General features: G+C 41.4%; 1 protein-coding gene across 1 annotated transcript in view; it reads left to right on the top strand.

Annotated features, from left to right (window-relative positions):
• The window catches only part of LOC118371360 (diacylglycerol kinase eta-like), a 203,899-nt gene that overhangs the window by 161,879 nt on the left and 29,188 nt on the right, over positions 1-12,832 (top strand).

The following is a 12,832-nucleotide window of genomic DNA, read 5'->3' as shown; positions in this document are numbered from 1 at the left end:
TGTGGGTTAACTGTCTGTTCAGAGTATGGCATTAGTCATGTGGGTTAACTGTCTGTTCAGAGTATGGCATTAGTCATGTGGGTTAACTGTCTGTTCAGTGTATGGCATTAGTCATGTGGGTTAACTGTCTGTTCAGAGTATGGCATTAGTCATGTGGGTTAACTGTCTGTTCAGAGTATGGCATTAGTCATGTGGGTTAACTGTCTGTTCAGAGTATGGCATTAGTCATGTGGGTTAACTGCCTGTTCAGAGTATGGCATTAGTCATGTGGGTTAACTGTCTGTTCAGAGTATGGCATTAGTCATGTGGGTTAACTGTCTGTTCAGTGTATGGCATTAGTCATGTGGGTTAACTGTCTGTTCAGAGTATGGCATTAGTCATGTGGGTTAACTGCCTGTTCAGAGTATGGCATTAGTCATGTGGGTTAACTGCCTGTTCAGAGTATGGCATTAGTCATGTGGGTTAACTGTCTGTTCAGAGTATGGCATTAGTCATGTGGGTTAACTGTCTGTTCAGAGTATGGCATTAGTCATGTGGGTTAACTGCCTGTTCAGAGTATGGCATTAGTCATGTGGGTTAACTGCCTGTTCAGAGTATGGCATTAGTCATGTGGGTTAACTGTCTGTTCAGAGTATGGCATTAGTCATGTGGGTTAACTGCCTGTTCAGAGTATGGCATTAGTCATGTGGGTTAACTGCCTGTTCAGAGTATGGCATTAGTCATGTGGGTTAACTGTCTGTTCAGTTCAGAGTATGGCATTAGTCATGTGGGTTAACTGCTGTTCTGTTCAGAGTATGGCATTAGTCATGTGGGTTAACTGTCTGTTCAGAGTATGGCATTAGTCATGTGGGTTAACTGTCTGTTCAGAGTATGGCATTAGTCATGTGGGTTAACTGCCTGTTCAGAGTATGGCATTAGTCATGTGGGTTAACTGCCTGTTCAGAGTATGGCATTAGTCATGTGGGTTAACTGCCTGTTCAGAGTATGGCATTAGTCATGTGGGTTAACTGCCTGTTCAGAGTATGGCATTAGTCATGTGGGTTAACTGCCTGTTCAGAGTATGGCATTAGTCATGTGGGTTAACTGCCTGTTCAGAGTATGGCATTAGTCATGTGGGTTAACTGCCTGTTCAGAGTATGGCATTAGTCATGTGGGTTAACTGCCTGTTCAGAGTATGGCATTAGTCATGTGGGTTAACTGCCTGTTCAGAGTATGGCATTAGTCATGTGGGTTAACTGCCTGTTCAGAGTATGGCATTAGTCATGTGGGTTAACTGCCTGTTCAGAGTATGGCATTAGTCATGTGGGTTAACTGCCTGTTCAGAGTATGGCATTAGTCATGTGGGTTAACTGCCTGTTCAGAGTATGGCATTAGTCATGTGGGTTAACTGCCTGTTCAGAGTATGGCAGAGTATGGCATTAGTCATGTGGGTTAACTGCCTGTTCAGAGTATGGCATTAGTCATGTGGGTTAACTGCCTGTTCAGAGTATGGCATTAGTCATGTGGGTTAACTGCCTGTTCAGAGTATGGCATTAGTCATGTGGGTTAACTGCCTGTTCAGAGTATGGCATTAGTCATGTGGGTTAACTGCCTGTTCAGAGTATGGCATTAGTCATGTGGGTTAACTGCCTGTTCAGAGTATGGCATTAGTCATGTGGGTTAACTGCCTGTTCAGAGTATGGCATTAGTCATGTGGGTTAACTGCCTGTTCAGAGTATGGCATTAGTCATGTGGGTTAACTGCCTGTTCAGAGTATGGCATTAGTCATGTGGGTTAACTGCCTGTTCAGAGTATGGCATTAGTCATGTGGGTTAACTGCCTGTTCAGAGTATGGCATTAGTCATGTGGGTTAACTGCCTGTTCAGAGTATGGCATTAGTCATGTGGGTTAACTGCCTGTTCAGAGTATGGCATTAGTCATGTGGGTTAACTGCCTGTTCAGAGTATGGCATTAGTCATGTGGGTTAACTGCCTGTTCAGAGTATGGCATTAGTCATGTGGGTTAACTGCCTGTTCAGAGTATGGCATTAGTCATGTGGGTTAACTGCCTGTTCAGAGTATGGCATTAGTCATGTGGGTTAACTGCCTGTTCAGAGTATGGCATTAGTCATGTGGGTTAACTGCCTGTTCAGAGTATGGCATTAGTCATGTGGGTTAACTGCCTGTTCAGAGTATGGCATTAGTCATGTGGGTTAACTGCCTGTTCAGAGTATGGCATTAGTCATGTGGGTTAACTGCCTGTTCAGAGTATGGCATTAGTCATGTGGGTTAACTGCCTGTTCAGAGTATGGCATTAGTCATGTGGGTTAACTGCCTGTTCAGAGTATGGCATTAGTCATGTGGGTTAACTGCCTGTTCAGAGTATGGCATTAGTCATGTGGGTTAACTGCCTGTTCAGAGTATGGCATTAGTCATGTGGGTTAACTGCCTGTTCAGAGTATGGCATTAGTCATGTGGGTTAACTGCCTGTTCAGAGTATGGCATTAGTCATGTGGGTTAACTGCCTGTTCAGAGTATGGCATTAGTCATGTGGGTTAACTGTCTGTTCAGAGTATGGCATTAGTCATGTGGGTTAACTGCCTGTTCAGAGTATGGCATTAGTCATGTGGGTTAACTGCCTGTTCAGAGTATGGCATTAGTCATGTGGGTTAACTGCCTGTTCAGAGTATGGCATTAGTCATGTGGGTTAACTGCCTGTTCAGAGTATGGCATTAGTCATGTGGGTTAACATTAGTCATGTGGGCCTGTTCAGAGTATGGCATTAGTCATGTGGGTTAACTGCCTGTTCAGAGTATGGCATTAGTCATGTGGGTTAACTGTCTGTTCAGAGTATGGCATTAGTCATGTGGGTTAACTGTGCCTGTTCAGAGTATGGCATTAGTCATGTGGGTTAACTGCCTGTTCAGAGTATGGCATTAGTCATGTGGGTTAACTGTCTGTTCAGAGTATGGCATTAGTCATGTGGGTTAACTGCCTGTTCAGAGTATGGCATTAGTCATGTGGGTTAACTGCCTGTTCAGAGTATGGCATTAGTCATGTGGGTTAACTGCCTGTTCAGAGTATGGCATTAGTCATGTGGGTTAACTGCCTGTTCAGAGTATGGCATTAGTCATGTGGGTTAACTGCCTGTTCAGAGTATGGCATTAGTCATGTGGGTTAACTGCCTGTTCAGAGTATGGCATTAGTCATGTGGGTTAACTGTCTGTTCAGAGTATGGCATTAGTCATGTGGGTTAACTGTCTGTTCAGAGTATGGCATTAGTCATGTGGGTTAACTGCCTGTTCAGAGTATGGCATTAGTCATGTGGGTTAACTGCCTGTTCAGAGTATGGCATTAGTCATGTGGGTTAACTGCCTGTTCAGAGTATGGCATTAGTCATGTGGGTTAACTGCCTGTTCAGAGTATGGCATTAGTCATGTGGGTTAACTGCCTGTTCAGAGTATGGCATTAGTCATGTGGGTTAACTGCCTGTTCAGAGTATGGCATTAGTCATGTGGGTTAACTGTCTGTTCTGTTCAGAGTATGGCATTAGTCATGTGGGTTAACTGCCTGTTCAGAGTATGGCATTAGTCATGTGGGTTAACTGCCTGTTCAGAGTATGGCATTAGTCATGTGGGTTAACTGCCTGTTCAGAGTATGGCATTAGTCATGTGGGTTAACTGCCTGTTCAGAGTATGGCATTAGTCATGTGGGTTAACTGGGCCTGTTCAGAGTATGGCATTAGTCATGTGGGTTAACTGCCTGTTCAGAGTATGGCATTAGTCATGTGGGTTAACTGCCTGTTGTTCAGTCATGTGGGTTAACTGCCTGTTCAGAGTATGGCATTAGTCATGTGGGTTAACTGCCTGTTCAGAGTATGGCATTAGTCATGGGTTAACTGCCTGTTCAGAGTATGGCATTAGTCATGTGGGTTAACTGCCTGTTCAGAGTATGGCATTAGTCATGTGGGTTAACTGCCTGTTCAGAGTATGGCATTAGTCATGTGGGTTAACTGCCTGCCCTGCATTAGTCATGTATGGCATTAGTCATGTGGGTTAACTGCCTGTTCAGAGTATGGCATTAGTCATGTGGGTTAACTGCCTGTTCAGAGTATGGCATTAGTCATGTGGGTTAACTGCCTGTTCAGAGTATGGCATTAGTCATGTGGGTTAACTGCCTGTTCAGAGTATGGCATTAGTCATGGGTTAACTGCCTGTTCAGAGTATGGCATTAGTCATGTGGGTTAACACCTGTTCAGAGTATGGCATTAGTCATGTGGGTTAACTGCCTGTTCAGAGTATGGCATTAGTCATGTGGGTTAACTGCCTGTTCAGAGTATGGCATTAGTCATGTGGGTTAACTGCCTGTTCAGAGTATGGCATTAGTCATGTGGGTTAACTGCCTGTTCAGAGTATGGCATTAGTCATGTGGGTTAACTGCCTGTTCAGAGTATGGCATTAGTCATGTGGGTTAACTGCCTGTTCAGAGTATGGCATTAGTCATGTGGGTTAACTGCCTGTTCAGAGTATGGCATTAGTCATGTGGGTTAACTGCCTGTTCAGAGTATGGCATTAGTCATGTGGGTTAACTGCCTGTTCAGAGTATGGCATTAGTCATGTGGGGGTTAACTGCCTGTTCAGAGTATGGCATTAGTCATGTGGGTTAACTGCCTGTTCAGAGTATGGCATTAGTCATGTGGGTTAACTGCCTGTTCAGAGTATGGCATTAGTCATGTGGGTTAACTGCCTGTTCAGAGTATGGCATTAGTCATGTGGGTTAACTGCCTGTTCAGAGTATGGCATTAGTCATTGGGTTAACTGCCTGTTCAGAGTATGGCATTAGTCATGTGGGTTAACTGCCTGTTCAGAGTATGGCATTAGTCATGTGGGTTAACTGCCTGTTCAGAGTATGGCATTAGTCATGTGGGTTAACTGCCTGTTCAGAGTATGGCATTAGTCATGTGGGTTAACTGCCTGTTCAGAGTATGGCATTAGTCATGTGGGTTAACTGCCTGTTCAGAGTATGGCATTAGTCATGTGGGTTAACTGCCTGTTCAGAGTATGGCATTAGTCATGTGGGTTAACTGCCTGTTCAGAGTATGGCATTAGTCATGTGGGTTAACTGCCTTAGTTCAGAGTATGGCATTAGTCATGGGTTAACTGCCTGTTCAGAGTATGGCATTAGTCATGTGGGTAAACTGCCTGTTCAAAGTATGGCATTAGTCATGTGGGTTAACTGCCTGTTCAGAGTATGGCATTAGTCATGTGGGTTAACTGCCTGTTCAGAGTATGGCATTAGTCATGTGGGTTAACTGCCTGTTCAGAGTATTGCATTAGTCATGTGGGTTAACTGTCTGTTCAGAGTATGGCATTAGTCATGTGGGTTAACTGTCTGTTCAGAGTATGGCATTAGTCATGTGGGTTAACTGTCTGTTCAGAGTATGGCATTAGTCATGTGGGTTAACTGCCTGTTCAGAGTATGGCATTAGTCATGTGGGTTAACTGCCTGTTCAGAGTATGGCATTAGTCATGTGGGTTAACTGCCTGTACAGAGTATGGCATTAGTCATGTGGGTTAACTGTCTGTTCAGAGTATGGCATTAGTCATGTGGGTTAACAGTCTACATCTGTTGTATTCAGCATTTCACTTTACAGTCTACATCTGTTGTATTCAGCATTTCACTGTAAGGTCTACTACACCTGTTGTATTCAGCATTTCACTGTAAGGTCTACTACACCTGTTGTATTCAGCATTTCACTGTAAGGTCTACTACACCTGTTGTATTCAGCATTTCACTGTGAGGTCTACTACACCTGTTGTATTCAGCATTTCACTGTAAGGTCTACTACACCTGTTGTATTCCGCATTTCACTGTAAGGTCTACTACACCTGTTGTATTCAGCATTTCACTGTAAGGTCTACTACACCTGTTGTATTCAGCATTTCACTGTAAGGTCTACTACACCTGTTGTATTCAGCATTTCACTGTAAGGTCTACTACACCTGTTGTATTCAGCATTTCACTGTAAGGTCTACTACACCTGTTGTATTCAGCATTTCACTGTAAGGTCTACTACACCTGTTGTATTCAGCATTTCACTGTGAGGTCTACTACACCTGTTGTATTCAGCATTTCACTGTAAGGTCTACTACACCTGTTGTATTCAGCATTTCACTGTAAGGTCTACTACACCTGTTGTATTCAGCATTTCACTGTAAGGTCTACTACACCTGTTGTATTCAGCATTTCACTGTAAGGTCTACTACACCTGTTGTATTCAGCATTTCACTGTAAGGTCTACTACACCTGTTGTATTCAGCATTTCACTGTAAGGTCTACTACACCTGTTATATTCAGCATTTCACTGTAAGGTCTACTACACCTGTTGTATTCAGCATTTCACTGTAAGGTCTACTACACCTGTTGTATTCAGCATTTCACTGTAAGGTCTACTACACCTGTAGTATTCAGCATTTCACTGTGAGGTCTACTACACCTGTTGTATTCAGCATTTCACTGTAAGGTCTACTACACCTGTTGTATTCAGCATTTCACTGTGAGGTCTACTACACCTGTTGTATTCAGCATTTCACTTACAGTCTACATCTGTTGTATTCAGTATTTCACTGTAAGGTCTACTACACCTGTTGTATTCAGCATTTCACTGTAAGGTCTACTACACCTGTTGTATTCAGAATTTCACTGTAAGGTCTACTACACCTGTTGTATTCAGCATTTCACTGTAAGGTCTACTACACCTGTTGTATTCAGCATTTCACTGTAAGGTCTACTACACCTGTTGTATTCAGCATTTCACTGTAAGGTCTACTACACCTGTTGTATTCAGCATTTCACTGTAAGGTCTACTACACCTGTTGTATTCAGCATTTCACTGTAAGGTCTACTACACCTGTTGTATTCAGCATTTCACTGTAAGGTCTACTACACCTGTTGTATTCAGCATTTCACTGTAAGGTCTACTACACCTGTAGTATTCAGCATTTCACTGTGAGGTCTACTACACCTGTTGTATTCAGCATTTCACTGTAAGGTCTACTACACCTGTTGTATTCAGCATTTCACTGTGAGGTCTACTACACCTGTTGTATTCAGCATTTCACTTTACAGTCTACATCTGTTGTATTCAGTATTTCACTGTAAGGTCTACTACACCTGTTGTATTCAGCATTTCACTGTAAGGTCTACTACACCTGTTGTATTCAGCATTTCACTGTAAGGTCTACTACACCTGTTGTATTCAGCATTTCACTGTGAGGTCTACTACACCTGTTGTATTCAGCATTTCACTGTGAGGTCTACTACACCTGTTGTATTCAGCATTTCACTGTAAGGTCTACTACACCTGTTGTATTCAGCATTTCACTGTAAGGTCTACTACACCTGTTGTATTCAGCATTTCACTGTAAGGTCTACTACACCTGTTGTATTCAGCATTTCACTGTAAGGTCTACTACACCTGTTATATTCAGCATTTCACTGTAAGGTCTACTACACCTGTTGTATTCAGCATTTCACTGTAAGGTCTACTACACCTGTTGTATTCAGCATTTCACTGTCAGGTCTACTACACCTGTTGTATTCAGCATTTCACTGTAAGGTCTACTACACCTGTTATATTCAGCATTTCACTGTAAGGTCTACTACACCTGTTGTATTCAGCATTTCACTGTAAGGTCTACTACACCTGTTGTATTCAGCATTTCACTGTAAGGTCTACTACACCTGTTGTATTCAGCATTTCACTGTGAGGTCTACTACACCTGTTGTATTCAGCATTTCACTGTCAGGTCTACTACACCTGTTGTATTCAGCATTTCACTGTAAGGTCTACTACACCTGTTGTATTCAGCATTTCACTGTAAGGTCTACTACACCTGTTGTATTCAGCATTTCACTGTGAGGTCTACTACACCTGTTGTATTCAGCATTTCACTGTGAGGTCTACTACACCTGTTGTATTCAGCATTTCACTGTAAGGTCTACTACACCTGTTGTATTCAGCATTTCACTGTAAGGTCTACACACCTGTTGTATTCAGCATTTCACTGTAAGGTCTACTACACCTGTTGTATTCAGCATTTCACTGTGAGGTCTACTACACCTGTTGTATTCAGCATTTCACTGTAAGGTCTACTACACCTGTTGTATTCAGCATTTCACTGTGAGGTCTACTACACCTGTTGTATTCAGCATTTCACTGTAAGGTCTACTACACCTGTTGTATTCAGCATTTCACTGTGAGGTCTACTATACCTGTTGTATTCAACGCATTTGACAAATACAATTTTATTTTATTTTATTTGATGTCACATAGGACTCAATGAAGGGTGTGTTATTGTGAGTAGAGCTTCACCTAGTGCTATTACTCTAAACTACAGTACAATAGATCACAGCCTCTCTGAGCCTTTGACGTGCATGGAGCTAACTAGTACAGATCTGCTTTAAAGAGGCATTTATGAGTGGATCAGAGCAGAGGAATGTTGTAGTACAATGATGTCTGATTCATCATTACATTGACCTAATCATGGACAGTGTGGACAGAGAGATCAATATCAAGTCAGAGGAACCTTTCACTCCAGAGTCTCTAATCTAAACTCTAACCTCCCCTGTTCTCACTAGACGATTTGGAGGTGAATAAAATGTCAGGGAGATAAGTGATGATGATGACTATGGTTATGGTAATGTTGATGGTAATGATGGTGATGACTATGTTATGGTAATGATGAGGATGGTTGTGATGACAGTAATGATTGTGATGACTATGGTTATGGTAATGATGATGATGACTATGGTTATGGTAATGATGATGGTAATGATGGTGATGACTATGGTTATGGTAATGATGATGATGGTTGTGATGATGGTAATGATTGTGATGACTATGGTTATGGTAATGATGGTGATGACTATGGTTATGGTAATGATGATGATGATGACTATGGTTATGGTAATGATGATGGTAATGATGGTGATGACTATGGTTATGGTAATGATGATGATGGTTGTGATGATGGTAATGATTGTGATGACTATGGTTATGGTAATGATGGTGATGACTATGGTTATGGTAATGACTATGGTTATGGTAATGATGATGGTAATGATGGTGATGACTATGGTTATGGTAATGATGGTGATGACTATGGTTATGGTAATGATGATGGTAATGATGGTGATGACTATGGTTATGGTAATGATAATGGTGATGACTATGGTTATTGTAACAATGATGTTAATGATGATGGTAATGATGATGATGACTATGGTTATGGTAATGATAATGGTAATGATGATGATGACTATGATTATGGTAATGAAGATGGTAATAACTATGGTTATGGTAATGATGATGGTAATGATGATGATGATGGTTGTGATGCTACAACTACTAATACAACTAATAAAACTACTGCTACAACTACTAATACAACTAATAAAACTACTGCTACAACTACTAATACAACTAATAAAACTACTGCTACAACTACTAATACAACAAATAAAACTACTGCTACAACTACTAATACAACTAATAAACGACTGCTACAACTACTAATACAACTAATAAAACTACTGCTACAACTACTAATACAACTAATAAAACTACTAATACAACTAATAAACTACTGCTACAACTACTAATACAACTAATAAAACTACTGCTACAACTACTAATACAACTAATAAACTACTGCTACAACTACTAATACAAATAATAAAACTACTAATACAACTCATAAACTACTGCTACAACTACTAATACAACTAATAAAACTACTAATACAACTAATAAAACTACTGCTACAACTACTAATACAACTACTGCTACAACTACTAATACAACTAATAACAACTACTAATACAACTACGAATACAACTAATAAACTACTGCTACAACTACTAATACAACTAATAAAACTACTGCTACAACTACTAATACAACTAATAACAACTACTAATACAACTACGAATACAACTAATAAACTACTGCTACAACTACCAATACAACTAATAAAACTACTGCTACAACTACTAATACAACTAATAAAACTACAGCTACAACTACTAATACAACTAATAAACTACTGCTACAACTACCAATACAACTAATAAAACTACTGCTACAACTACTAATACAACTAATAAAACTGAGTATCTATAATAAACTAAAAAAGAAAGAAACGTCCTCTCACTGTCAACTGTGTTTATTTTCAGCAAACTCAACATGTGTAAATAATTGTATTAACATAACAAAATTCAACAACTGGGACAAAAACTGAAGATGTTTCACATGTTTCTGTGGCTCAGTTGGTAGAGCATGGCGCTTGTAACGCCAGGGTAGTGGGTTCGATTCCCGGGACCACCCATACGTAGAATGTATGCACACATGACTGTAAGTCGCTTTGGATAAAAGCGTCAGCTAAATGGCATATATTATTATATTATATATTATTATATTACATGTGACTAACAGAAGTGGAATAATGTGTCCCTGAACAGGGGGGTCAAAATCAAAAGTAACAGTCACATATCTGGTGTGTCCACCAGCTGCGTAAAGTAATGCAGTGCATCTCCTCTTCATGGACTGCTCCAGATGTGAAGTGTCTTGCTGTGAGATGTTACCCCACTCTTCCACCAAGGCACCTGCAATTTCCCAGACATGTCTGGGGGTGAATGGCCCTAGCCCTCACCCTCCGATCCAACAGATCCCAGATGTGCTCAATGGGGTTGAGATCCGGGCTCTTCGCTGGCTATGGCAGAACACTGACATTCCTGTCTTGCAGGAAATCACACACAGAATGAGCAGTATGGCTGGTGGCATTGTCATGCTGGAGGGTCATGTCAGGATGAGCCTACAGGAAGGGTACCACATGTAGGCTGTAACACACAGCATTGAGATTACCTGCAATGACAGCAAGCTGTGATGCTGTGACGCACCGCCCCAGACCCTCCACTTCCAAATTGATCCCGCTCCAAAGTACAGGCGGGATCGATTACAGGTGTAATGCTCATTCCTTTGATGATAAACTCGTCAGTGAAGAGCAATTTTGCCAGTCCTGTCTGGTCCGCGACGGTGGGTTCGTGCCCATGGGCGACGTTGTTGCCGGTGATGTCCGGTGAGGACCTGCCTTTCAACAGCCCAACAAGCCCTCAGTCCAGCCTCTCTCAGCCTACTGCAGACAGTCTGAGCACTGATGGAGGGATTGTGTGTTCCTGGTGTAACTCAGGCAGCTGTTGTTACCATCCTGTACCTGTCCCGCAGGTGTGATGTTCAGATGTACCAATCCAGTGCAGGTGTTGTTACACGTGGTCTGCCACTGCGAGAGCGATCAGCTGTCCGTCCTGTCTCCCTGTAGCACTGTCTTAGGCATCTCACAAGGCATTTCTAAGTTATATTCCTCAAGAATCAATGGCCTCATATCATTCAAAATGGATGTAGAGACTGCTGATTTACCCTTTAATATATACAGGGAAATTTAAGTTGATACCTAAAAAATAAAACAAATGCTACCAATGCAATTGTCTTCTGTTTTGGGGGTGACAGACAATACATCGTGCAATAGTGGCATCCAAGAATGAATCGCCAGAGATTAAGGTCTTGGGTAGTGTCACGACTTCCGCCGAAGTTGGCTCTCCTGCCTGTTCGGGCGGTGCTCGGCGGTCGGCGGTTTGTTTTGGTACCATAGAACGAGATAAGAACATAGTTTAGGAGACAAAGCTGAACGATAATTTATAGCCAATGCTGTCTGGCTATGTGTGTCTTTGCTATAAAGGATATATATATATATGTATATATATGCCATTTAGCAGACGCTTTTATCCAAAGCGACTTACAGTCATGTGTGCATACATTCTACGTATGGGTGGTCCCGGGAATCAAACCCACTACCCTGGCATTACAAGCGCCATGCTCTACCAACTGAGCTACAGAAGGACCACAGGATCTCAGTTGCAATGTGTAAGAACTCTCAGAGAATTCATTTATAGACACTGAATTAATCTGAGAGTCACAGGGTTGTGATGGAGCTCATATAATTAAAGATGGACTTGATGGATGGATTTCCACTACAGGTGATATTTAGGATGATGATGTTGATGATGGTTATGATGATGATGTTGATGATGGTTATGATGATGATGTTGATGATGGTTATGATGGTGATGGTTATGATGATGGTGATGTTGATGATGGTTATGATGATGATGTTGATGATGGTTATGATGATGATGTTGATGATGGTTATGATGGTGATGATGGTGATGGTTAAGATGATAATGATGATGATGATGGTTATGATGATGATTATGATGATAGTTATGATGATGGTGATGACGATGATGGTTATGATGGTCATGATGGTTATGGTTAAGATGAGAATGATGATGGTTATGATGATGATTATGATGATAGTTATGATGATAGTTATGATGATGGTTATGATGATGGTGATGATGATGGTGATGGTGGTTATGATGATGGTTATGATGATGATGATGATGGTGATGGTGATGATGATTATGATGATAGTTAAGATGGTTATGATGGTGATGATGAGGATAAGGATAATGTATGCACAAATAATTCCCCCCTACACACACAATACGTGTCATTAACATGCTCTAAAGCAGAGCTTGTTTCGGTCCCAGAGGGTCGAAACACTTCTGGTTCTAATAAGGGAATAATTTAGGACACCAGGTGAGGACAAGGTAGAAATGTGTTTTTGCCCTTCAGCACCATGATTGGGCAGCCCTGCTTTAGAGCAATGTACTGTAACTGTGGTCATTGTGTTTTAACCCGTGTGTGTGTGTGTGTGTGTGTGTGTGTGTGTGTG

Source organism: Oncorhynchus keta, chromosome 34, assembly GCF_023373465.1.
Source record: "Oncorhynchus keta strain PuntledgeMale-10-30-2019 chromosome 34, Oket_V2, whole genome shotgun sequence".
Lineage (NCBI taxonomy): Eukaryota > Metazoa > Chordata > Actinopteri > Salmoniformes > Salmonidae > Oncorhynchus > Oncorhynchus keta.
The sequence above is the reverse complement of the archived record's forward strand: the minus strand, read 5'-3'. Positions and strand labels throughout refer to the sequence as shown.